The sequence below is a fragment of the Humulus lupulus genome, chromosome 9 (assembly GCF_963169125.1).
Source record: "Humulus lupulus chromosome 9, drHumLupu1.1, whole genome shotgun sequence".
NCBI lineage: Eukaryota > Viridiplantae > Streptophyta > Magnoliopsida > Rosales > Cannabaceae > Humulus > Humulus lupulus.
This window is the reverse complement of record NC_084801.1, coordinates 148478869-148491862: the sequence shown is the minus strand read 5'-3', so window position 1 is coordinate 148491862 and position 12994 is coordinate 148478869. Positions and strand designations below refer to the sequence as shown.

Genomic DNA, 12994 nt, shown 5'->3' with positions numbered 1-12994 from the left:
GCTTTGTCCTCTTGCTTTTCCCTCTTTTCTCCTTCCTCTCTCCTCTTCCTCCACATTAATGGCTGCCAAAAAATGGGTATATTGTAACGCCCTGGATAGCCAAGACTGCTACACTCTGTATTTATAAAGGTGCAGGACTTGCTAATCAAGCCAATCAGTCGAAAACGTGGTTGCTAAAGTCATTAATGTGCTAGGGTTAAAAGGTTTTGGGTCTCAAAAGATACTTTCCATATAATTAAACATTTTACACATGGGATCCCAAAAGAAATAGTGTTTAAAAGTCTGTTTACAAAATTTCCAGTGTACAGACAACCACCAGCCTTTCTAAAGGAAAAACAGATGTTTATGGTTTTCCTGTCCCTGTCTCCCCTCAACCGTGGTGGCTGAGCAACTGGTCATGTACATTCTGCTCTCAGAGCTCTCCAAATCAGGGCTGATCAAGCTTGCCCTTGCCTTTACCTGCTCCACGAAGCACCCGTGAGCCAAGGCCCAGCAAGAAAACATATCATGTTATATAACAAGCAATATTAACATTTGGATAACCCTTTAAGCATGTTCATACACTAACATACCACAATAATCACAAAGCATGAAGATTCAACCCAAAGAATCAGCTAATCATCACCCAGCTATACAGAATAACAATCCACCAATTAATAATAACAAACAAATCACATAATAATCAGGTTCGACACCTTAGGTCACACCCTCTGTTTACCCCACTGACTCCGGCCCGCTTAAACCGAGCTCAGTGCATAATAAGCTGTCCTCAGCTACTAGTGGCCGAGCCGCGCCCTATGTGCTAGTGTAAACTTCAGCACTCTTAAGCTGTTAGTTTACTGTTTACATGGCATAATACCATCCTTTACAAAGCATACAAAATAGGGAACACTTAGTCCCATTATAAATCCACAACCGGGTGCAGTTTTCTTACCTTTAATTCCCAAGTTTACTAATTACGAGCGACGCCTTTCAAGCACTATCCGCTTCCCGAGCCCTAACTTAATACCTAGTCACAACCAAGATAGGGAGTATCATTAATAATCGCGTTAATATTTCCGGATGGAGTTCTAGCTTCTGGGACATCGAATTCCACCAAAAACGGTGGTGGAATTGATCCCGAGCACCCTAGGTTAGGTTCCCGTGCTTAAAACCTCAAAAAGATAAAAAATACCCTTAAGGGTCGCGACCCTTGGAACCCATGCCACGACCTGCCCCTGAAACAGAGGCTAGGCCTCTCTGACCACAGACACGTGCCGCGGCCCTGCCCTGTGGCGCCACAGCGCTTCCCCACTACAGAGCCTCCTTGGCTCTTCTTTGCTTCACATGGCCGCGACACTCTAGAACAGAGCCGCGGCCCAACCTTTCGTTCCCAGAAAAACCACCATTTCTAGCATCCTAACCTTGCTAAAAACCACCCCAAAGCACCCTAATTCCAAAACCCATTGATCACAAGACTCCTAACATGATTCTAGCAACTCAATCCAACAAAAACCTAGCTTAAAAACTCATTAAAATCCCAGTTTTATTTCTGAAACCCAGTAGCCCAAGAACTATAAAACCAGTCATGCAAACTCAGAATTTAAGCTCTAAACTACGAATTAAAGCTTACCTTCTTTGATGAACCACTTCCTTGACAATTTCTGAACTAAAACCCAAGCTTCCAGCTTCAATTTACTCCCTAAATTTCAAAACCACAAACACCGTTAAAACCCAGCCAAAACACAGAATTCTAGTGCTCAAGAGTGAAATTCAGTTCTTACCTTGGTCCTGGTTGAGTTTCCCTTAGTTAGAACTGAGCTAATCCCTCAAAAATTCAACTCAAATCTCAGAGTTCCAGCTGAATCTCCTTAGGTTTTAATAGCTTTCTTGAGAGAGAGAAGAGAAGAGAAGAGAAGAAATGTTAAAGGGTCGGTTTGGGTTTTTGTTCCACTGGTTTCTATTTTACTTAGTCTAATCTTAGTTAATTAAGTCAATCCCGAGGCTCGGGGTACCGGAAACGTCCTCGAGGGCAAAATGGTAAAATTCCCCAATATTCCCGCCTAAGCTTCCTAACCTCAAATATATCTCCATATATTTATTTCCATAACCTGATAACCCAAATAATAATCTAATACCCGAAATACCCCTTGACTTTCCCCAAGTCAATTATTAAGCCTCGTTGTGACTTTCCCGCTAACTAGCTCCCTAGGATCGCCTCAAGTCACATGCTGCAGATTTACCCACATAATAATGTGGTTCTCACAAATATAACATATAATCATACAAGCATGATTATTGTATAATCACACGTTAATTTAATAAAATCACACATAAACCAATTATGCCCTCCCGACACACTAATCAAGGCCCTTAAGCCATATTAGTAATTTTGGGTCGTTACAATTATCCCCTCCTACTGAGAATTTCGTCCTCGAAAATTACCTGAATAGCTCGGGATACTGATCCCGCATCACCGACTCTAGCTCCCAGGTCGCCTCCTCGACCTTGTTGTTTTTCCACAATACTTTAACTAACGGAATCGTCTTATTTCGTAGAATTTTGTCCTTCCGATCCAAAATCTGAATCGGTCGCTCCTCATAGGACAAGTCTGTCTGTAACTGTAGGTCCTCATACTTCAATGCATGTGCCGAATCTGAAACATACTTCCGCAACATGGAGATGTGAAATACATCGTGAACTCCCGACAACGACGGTGGCAAGGCCAACCTGTAAGCCATCTGTCCAATCCTTTCTAAAATCTCGAAAGGTCCAACAAACCGAGGGCTCAGCTTGCCCTTTACTCCAAATCTCCTCACCCCTCCCAGTGGTGAAACTCGTAGAAAGACGTGGTCCCCAACCTTGAACTTCACGTCTTTATGCTTAGGATCAACATAGCTTTTCTGTCTACTCTGCGAAGCAAGCATTCTGGCTCGAATCTTCTCAATAGCATCACTTGTCTTCTGAACCATGTCTGGTCCCAAATACTTTCTCTCACCCATCTTGTCCCAATGAATGGGTGACCTACACTTCCTTCCATATAGTAACTCATAAGGAGCCATTCCAATCGTGGACTGATAACTATTGTTATGCGAGAACTCAATCAATGGGAGATACTTACTCCAAGACCCCTCGAAATCAATCACACACGCCCTAAGCATATCCTCCAACACCTGAATCGTCCTATCAGACTGTCCATCAGTCTGAGGATGAAAAGTTGTGCTAAACTTCAACTGAGTCCCCATAGCTCTCTACAGAGCTCCCCAAAACTTGGAGGTAAAGATAGGGTCTCGATCAGATACAATGGACTTGGGAACCCCATGGAGACGAACTATCTCCCTCACATACAACTCTGCATACTGCTCCACTGTGTAAGTTGACTTCACTAGTTTGAAAATGAGCTGACTTGGTGAATCTGTCCACTATTACCCACACCGAGTCACAAAGTCCCACCGTCCTAGGTAGACCTCCCACAAAATCCATCGTAATGTCTTCCCACTTCCACTCAGGGATACCCAAAGGCTAAAGCAACCTTGCTGGCCGCTGATGCTCAGCCTTCACCTGCTGACATGTCAAGCATCTGGCCACATACTCTACCACATCCTTCTTCATCCGAGGCCACCAATATAATGTCCGTAGATTCTGATACATTTTTGTGGTACCCGGATGAAGCGAGTATGGCGTAGTGTGAGACTTATCTAGTATCTCTCATCTGATCCCCTCATCTGCCGGAACACAAATCCGCCCCTGATATCGAAGCATACCAGCCTCAGAAACAGAATAATCCTTAGCTGTCCCTGCTAAGACATTCTGCCTAACTTCCTGAAGCTGCGCTTCTACAATTTGTCCCTCCTTGATCCGCTCTAGCAGGGTCGACTGCAAGGTAATATTGGCTAATCGGCCCACCACCAGCTCTATCTTTGCCCTGGCCATCTCATCAGCTAATTCTCTCGAGATCTAAACAGAACTGAATAATTGCCCCGAGCCCCTTCGGCTCAATGCATCTGCCACAATATTGGCTTTCCCTGGGTGGTAAAGAATGTCACAATCATAGTCCTTAACCAACTCCAACCAACGCCTTTGCCTCATGTTCAGATCCTTCTAGGTGAAGAAATACTTCAAACTCTTATGGTCAGTGTATATCTCACACTTCTCCCCATACAGATAATGCCGCCAAACCATCAGTGCGAATACCACTGCCGCCAGCTCCAAATCATGGGTAGGATATTGCTGCCCATAGTCCTTTAGCTGCCGCGATAGATAAGCTATAACTTTCTCATTCTGCATCAACACACAGCCCAAACCCATCCTTGATGCATCACAGTATACTACAAACTTTCCTTCTTTTGAAGGAAGACTCAGAACAGGTGCAGTAATAAGCCGTCACTTCAACTCTTGGAAACTGTCCTCACACTTCTCTGACCAAACGAACTTCTGGTTCTTTCTTGTCAACTCTGTCATTGGTGAAGAAATCTTTGAAAATCCCTCTACAAACTGCCTGTAGTAACCCGCTAGCCCGAGGAAATTCCACACCTCCGAGGCGTTCCTTGGCCTCGGCCAGTCTCTCACCGCTTTTACCTTGGACGGATCCACCTTAATCCCCTATGCACCAACTATATGCCCAAGAAAAGCCACCCCTTGATACCAAAATTCACACTTCTTAAACTTAGCATATAACTCATGCTCCCTTAACCTCTGTAAGACCTGTCGAAGATGTCGCTCGTGCTCTGCCTCTGAACTGGAATACACTAAGATGTCGTCGATGAAGACAATGACGAATTGATCCAAGAAATCCTTGAACACCTTGTTCATTAGATCCATGAAAGCTGCTGGGGTGTTGGTCAAACCAAAAGACATGACCAAGAACTCGTAGTGCCCATACCACGTTTGGAAGGCCGTCTTCGGTATGTCCTCATTGATGGACCAAAAACGGGTATGTTTTAAAAATTTATACTCGTAAGCGCACGAATCGTATATGGAATATAGTGTTCGTGTAAGCACGAGATCGAACCCAAAGGAGTTGTCTAAAATAAAAAAGAAAACTATTTTAAACCAAAATTAATAAATTCTAACCTAGCTCCAAAGATTGTTGAGATTTAATATCATGAATATAAAATAAAAGATTTAAAATAAAGCTATTTAATAGAATGAAAATAACTTAATAAGGATTTTAAAATAAGTGGTAAAAGGAATGATTATTAAGATACTAGAATCCACAAAATGTAAGTTTAATAATATTTATTAGTATATTGATTCCCAAGTTTTAGTGATAGTTAAAATAAATCAAACTATCATTTTCCAAATAGATTTATAATTTTAAGCACAAATTACTTCTAAAAAGATAGGATTTTTCTTCACTTTTAAAAAATTATAATTTCAAAGTATTTAATGTGAATCAACCTAATGAAACAAAAAGAAAATCAAATAACATTATTTATAAGGCAAAACATAATATTTTTGTTCTAAGCATGGATGTGTACAATTTAATGACACATCTTACATAAAGAATATTATGTTTTTGCAAAATGAAGAACACAATGCATATTATCTAACAATCCAAAATATGAGATATTAAAGATGAAAGACATATATAAAGAAGAAAAATCCATAAACTTTGTTGCATTACAAGGGAAATCAACATACAACATAAATATTACCTAGTTACAAGTTACTTCATCATGATCTTAATAATCTTATGAAAAAGATTAGAAGCACATAACTAGAATAGAAATTACAAAATAAATGAAATACATACTTGAAAATGCTCTTGAAAAACCCAAAATGGAAGTGAGAATGGTGGAGAGAAAATGAGAGAAAGAAGATGGTAACCCAAAAATTAAGCACCCCCCAAATGGTCTTGAAATACCATATTTATAGCCAAAATGAGATAGTTAAAATAATCAATTTAAATTAATTAAATTGATTAGATTAATTAAATAAAATAAATATGGTATGTAGAGGTAAATTATAGGGTGTAATGATGACATTGTGGTGAAAATGTGTAGAAAAATGGGTAAAAGGTTGGCATTTTGGACATATGGGACAAATGGTACACTTGAGCTATTTATGGGCTCAAGAAAAAATACAAATGTGGCTATTGGTGGCTGGGAGAGGAGAGTTGTGGGCTGCTGGAGCAGTAGAGGTGAGATTGGGCTTCAATTGGGCTGGTGTTGCTTGGGCTTCAGTTGGGCTAGTGTTGCTTGATGCGGGCCCAGCAAAAGAGAAGGAAGCACGGGCCTGTGGGGCGCTGGAGGATGCTTGAGAAATGGCTAGGCGAAGCTGCTGGGAAGTGTTGACGTGTTGGGTGGGAGCTGAAGGAAGGAAAGAGCTGGGAGAGTGATCTTGGCTGGGGTTCGGTTGGGTGTAGCTTCAGGCAGAGGCCGAATGGCTCCACTTCAGCTGGGCAGGAGAAGCAGGCGTGGGCCTGGGCTTCGGGTGTTGGGCCTGGGAAATTACCAATTTCTAAGCTTTTCTCACAAATCTAACACTTTTCTTTCCTTCTTTCATTTCTCTTGTTTTTTTTTATCACGAGTCCAAAAATACAACATAAACCCTATAAAATAAATATAAATTAAATTAAAACTAAATATTTTCAATAATAAAATATACAACATAAGTTCCATGAAAATATTAATTATAATTTAATTTACTTTGACATTTAAGCTCAATAAAATCACATTTCTAACTTTTAATCTAATAACAATATTTTCAACTAATTAAATTACAATAAAAAAAACATATAAAAATCTAAAAAAATTACAATAAGACTAATAAATTTAAAATTACTTAAAAACTTAATAAATCAATTAAAAAATCAAAGACTAAGCAACAATCAGCATAAAAAATAAGGTAAAATAACTCTATTTTGTAGAGTTATCACACCCCCAAACTTAAAGTTTGCTAGTCCTCAAGCAAAAGAAAAATTAAAACACACATTTTTTTTTTGGTGATATAAAAAAGATTTTCTCAAAAATTGCACAATGAAAATAAATCTAAAAAATTATTATGAATAAAAGTTAAACTTATGTAATTAATTAAATTGTCAATTTCGCTTTTAAAAACAGGTTTTCATTAAAATTATTTTTCACTTAAACTTATAGGAAATAAAAGTGTTCTTGTGCATGAAAAATGTAATTTTTTTTTTGTTACAAGCAAAATTGACCAAATAATTAAAAACAAAGCTTAAAAGTTATTCATATTTTTAAGAGAATTAAATTCAAACTCAATCAGGATTTTTATCATTGAAAATGAAAAATATCACCAATTTTTTTTTTGATTTTTTAAAATTTTTTTGCTTTTTAATAAGACAACAATATATATACTTTTACAAAACAACACAAAAATTAATAAAGTTTTTTTTTCACACAAAACAATACAAAACAAAATAAAACAATATATATATATTTAATTTTAATTTTTTTTTCAAAACAAACTTAACATACTTCTACCCTCATATTCCACATAATGAGCAGTAAACAACCATTAAACTTGCTACACCCAAACTTCATTTAAGCATTGTCCTCAATGTGTTAAAATATAAATTAAAATTTACAAGAGGATAGAGTTTAGAATGGTCGTACCTCATCATGGTGCATCATCAAGAGAGCAGGAAACACTTTAACAACAAGTATAACACACAAACGTAAACATGAAAACAAGCACACAAAAATAAACACACAAAACACATAAACACAAGATACCAAGAGTAAGCTCAAGCAATCAAATAACTTGGTAAATAGGATCCTCAAGGAGGATTTCATCAACTTCATCGATTTTTAATTCTAAAAATGGTTTTAATTTTGTCCCTTAACTTTAAAAATATCACCATTTTTAGGATTTTTAATTTCAATAGCTCCATGTGGAAAAACAATACGAACAATGTAAGGACCGGACCACCTAGAGCGTAACTTTCCCGGGAATAAATGCAAACGAGAGTTGTATAAAAGGACTTTCTAACCTAGAGAAAAATATTTTCTCAAAATATTTTTGTCATGGTAAAATTTCATTCGATCCTTATACTTTTTTGAATAGTCATAAGCATCATTCCTAATTTCGTCTAGTTCATTTAGTTGAAGCTTTCGTTTCTCACCTGCCTTGTCTAAAGAAAAGTTTAACTGCTTAATTGCCCAAAAGGCTCTATGTTTTAACTCAACGGGTAAATGGCACGCCTTCCCATACACAAGTCTGTAGGGTGACATGCCAATGGGTGTTTTGTACGCGGTACGATACGCCCATAATGCATCAGTGAGTCTTAAGGACCAATCTTTCCCTATTAGACACTTCAACTTGACCACTAGTTTGTGGGTGATATGATGTTGAAACTTTATGCGTAATGCCATATTGTTTCATCAAATGTTCAAATGGCTTATTACAAAAGTGTGTACCGTTATCACTAATGATAGCACGTGGTGAACTAAAACGAGAAAATATATTTTCTTTCAAAAACCGAAGCACAACTTTATGGTCATTAGTGTGGCATGCAATAGCTTCAACCCATTTAGACACATAATCAACTCCAACAAGAATATAAAGATTACCAAAAGAGTTAGGAAATGGTCCCATAAAATCAATGCCCCAAACATCATATATATCAATAATAAGAATAGGATTTAAAGGCATCATGTTTCTTTTAGTTAAACTTCCTAGCTTTTGGCAACGTTCACAAGCTTTACAATAAACATATGTATCGTGAAAGATAGTAGGCCAATAAAAACCACATTGTAAAACTTTAGTAGCTATTTTCTTACCACTAAAATGTCCTCCACATGCATGATCATGACAAAAAGATATGATTTTAGATTGATCACAATTTGGAATGCATCTTCTAATTATTTGATCAGGGCAGTATTTAAACAAGTAAGGATCATCCCAAATGAAGTTTTTCACCTTAGAATAAAATTTAGATTTATCATGCTTAGACCAATGAGATGGTATTTCTTTAGTGACCAAATAATTAACAATATCAGCATACCAATGCAAGGAAGAAACATGCATCAATTGTTCATCAGGAAAAGTTTCAGTAATAGGGGTGGAATCATGTATAGTTTCAACAACTAGTATAGATAAATGATCAGCAACAACATTTTCAGATCCCTTTTTATCACGTATTTCTAAGTCAAATTCTTGTAAAAGCAGGATCCAACGGATCAATCGAGACTTAGCATCTTTTTTCGATAAGAGATATTTTAATGCAGCATGATCAGAATAAACAATAATTTTAGACCCTAACAAATAAGATCTAAATTTCTCCAATGCAAAAACAACAGCAAGCAATTCTTTTTCGATTGTGGAATAATTTAATTAAGCATCATTTAAAGTTTTGCTTGCATAGTAAATTACATGAGGTATTTTTTCAAGTCTTTGTCCTAAGACGGCACCTATAGCATAATCAGAAGTATCACACATTATTTCAAAAGGTATTTTCCAATCAGGAGGTCGAATAAAGGGTGCAGTAGTCAACACAATTTTTAAAATTTTTCAAAGGCAACATGACAATTATTATCAAAGATAAAAGCATTTTCTTTTCCAAGTAAATGGCATAAAGGCCGAGAAATTTTGCTAAATTCTTTTATAAATCTTCTATAGAAACCGGCATGGCCTAATAATGATCTAATTTCTTTCACAGTTTTAGGTGGGGAAAGTTTTGAAACAAGATCAACTTTTTCTTTATCAACTTCTATTCCCTCAGATGAGATTACATGACCTAAAAAAATTCCTTTTTTAACCATAAAATGACATTTTTCCCAGTTAAGCACAAGGTTTTTCTCTTTGCAACGAATCAAAACAAGTGAAAGATGGTGCAAACATTCATCAAAGGAGGAACCAAACACAGAAAAATCATCCATAAATACTTCATTAAATCTTTCAACCATGTTAAAAAAAATTGAAATCATACACCTTTGAAAAGTCGTAGGTGCATTGCATATTCCAAAGGGCATGCGACGATATGCAAAAGTCCGAAAGGGCATGTAAATGAAGTATTTTCTTGATCTTCTGGGGTAATGGGGATTTGGTTATATCCCGAATACCCATCAAGAAAGCAATAATATGCATGGCCAACTAATCGTTCAAGCATTTGATCAATAAAAGGTAATGGAAAATGGTCTTTTCTAGTAACATTATTCAGCTTTCTATAGTCTATGCACACTCTCCACCCTGTTTGTACTCTAGTAGGGATTAATTCGTTTTTTTTCGTTTTCAACAACTGTGATCCCAGACTTCTTAGGTACAACTTGAACTGGACTAACCCATTGACTATCAGAAATAGGGTAAATGATACCTACGTCTAACAATTTTACGACCTCTTCTCTAACTACTTCTTTCATATTTGGATTTAGCCTTCTTTGACATTCCCGAGAGGTTTTAGCATTCTCTTCTAGATCGATTCTATGTATACATATGGATGGACTAATTCCTTTAATGTCTCCAATGGTCCAACCTGTGGCTTCTTTATGTTTTCTAAGGGCATCTAACAATTTATCTTCTTGTTCTTTATCTAAAGCGGATGCTATGATAACAGGTAAGGTTTCAGATTCTCCTAGAAAAGCATATTTTAAATTTTCTGGTGAAGGTTTAAGGTCTAACTTTGGAGACTCATAAATTGATTGAACATGATCTAAGGGTGAAAAAGGTTCAACTTTGGTTTCATTTAAGGGTATAGGCTCTAGCAAAGAATTCACATCATCATTAGAGTCATCAACATGCAAGTTTATACCAAAGTATTTTTCACAAAAATCAAGTAAGTCATTTCCATTATCTTCACAAATACTATCTATCATGTTAACTTCATGCACTTCCTCACACTCAACAGATTTAACAACATTAAATACATTCAATTCAACAGTCATATTTCCAAAAGATAATTTCAAAACACCATTACAACAATTTATGATTGCATTAGATGTAGCTAAGAATGGTCTACCTAAAATGATAGGAATTTGAGCATGCATGTTTTCTACAGGTTGGGTATCAAGAACAATGAAGTCAATAGGAAAATAAAATTTATCAACTTTTATCAAAACATCCTCTATAATGCCTCTAGGAATTTTCACATAATGATCAGCTAATTGAAGAGTTATAGAGATAGGTTTTAGCTCACCAAGACCAAGTTGCTTATAAACAGAATAAGGCAATAAATTCACACTAGCACCCAAATCAAGTAAAGCTTTGTTAATAAAATGATCACCAATAATGCATGAAATTGTGGGACACCCAGGATCTTTATATTTAACAAGACTCTTATATTGAATAATGGAACTAGCTTGTTCAGTTAAAAACGTCTTTTTAGGAACATTAGTGTTTCTTTTAACAGTACAAAGATCCTTTAAAAATTTAGAGTAGGCAGGAATTTGTTTAATGGCATCTAAGAAAGGGATATTGATACTAACTTTTTTAAAAACTTCTAAGATGTCATTATATTGGCCGCCTTTTTTAATTGGAAGTAATCTTTGTGGGAATGGGGCTTTTGGAATGAAAGGATGGATTGGAGTTTCCTTGTTTGAAAAGTCATTGGCATTAGAACTAGAAGGCTAACTCTTTTCTTTTTCTTTTTCGTTTTCAACCTTGGGTATGTAATCGGGTTTGACAATGTTCTTTCCGGACCTAAGAGTTGAAATTGATTTGACTTCTCCATTATGACTAGACTTTCCTATCTCATATTGGCCTTTTGGATTAAGGATAGGTTGACTAGGGAATGTTCCTTTTTCTCTATCAGCTAAAGTAATGGCGAGTTGTCCTATTTGTATCTCGAGTTTGGTAATTAATTGAGACTGATTTTGTAGGATTTGTTGAGTGGATTGCATAAATTTTTGTAAAGTATCTTCTAAGGAAGGTTTTCTTTGTTGCAGATATGGTTGATTTTGTGGGGCATGAGCTTGGTTTTGTGTGTTGTATTGGTGCCCTTGATTCATTTGGGGTTGATTTTGTCTCCATGAAAAGTTCGGATGGTTTCTCCAATTTGGATTGTAGGTGGATGAAAATGGGCTATCATTTGGTTTCCCATAAGCATGAAGTGCATTAGCCTCCTTAGAAAAGGCTTCTTGGTAGGAAGGACATGATTGGGCATTATGGCATGGACTAGAACATATAGAACAAACATTTTTTCTTGGTTGTATTGGAGAGTTTATAGTTTAGCTTATGGCTAAAGCTTCTACTTTTCTCGCTAATTTATCTAAGGATGTTCTTAAGTCTAATTCTTCTCTTACTACATACATTCCTCCTCTTTTTGGTGAATTAGTTGACCTAGACCTAGGATCAAAATAATTCCATTTTTGTAAATTGACAGATAAATCTTCGAGGGCGTCCCACGCCTCTTGTCCTTGAAATTTTAAAAATTTTCCAGTATGCATAGATTGAATCATTTGATGATTAGAGGGAGTCAAACCATCATAAAAATATTTTACAACTCTCCATTTTTCAAAACCATGATGAGGACATTTTAATAATAAATCTTTAAATCTTTTCCAACATTCATAAAACTCTTCATTATCTTTTTAAAAAAACTCAGATATTTCTCTCCTTAGACTATCAGTTTTAGACATAGGAAATTTTTTTAGCAAGAATTTATTATAAAGATGGTCCCATGTAGTTATCGACCCCGTGGGAAGGGAATTTAACCAAGCTTTTGATTTGTCTTTTAATGAAAAAGGAAACAATCTTAGTTTGACCGACTCATCAGAAATTTTTTGAAATTTAAATGTTGAGCATATTTCTAAGAAATCTTTGACATGCATGTAAGGATCCTCTCTATCTAACCCATAAAAAGATGGCAACAATTGAATGATTGATGGTTTACGCTCAAAATGAGTAGCTGAAGTGGTCGGAAGAAAAATACATGAAGGAGCATTGGATGAAATAGGTGCAAAATATTCAAGCAAAGTTTTTTCAGGTACAACATTTTCATCAACAGGATTAACAATTGGTTCCATGATGCTCAAATTTTTACTAGCACTTTCAATTTCAAACAAAGATAAACGTCTTTTTACTAATCGATTTTTAGAGTTAGGTTCCCAATGAT

General features: G+C 36.3%; 1 non-coding gene across 1 annotated transcript; it reads left to right on the top strand.

Annotated features, from left to right (window-relative positions):
* Positions 1–12396: 12396 nt before the first annotated feature.
* LOC133802905 (small nucleolar RNA R71) lies at positions 12397–12503 on the top strand. The gene has a single exon (XR_009877650.1). It is a non-coding gene; the product is annotated as a small nucleolar RNA R71 (small nucleolar RNA).
* The last annotated feature ends 491 nt before the right edge of the window (positions 12504–12994 follow it).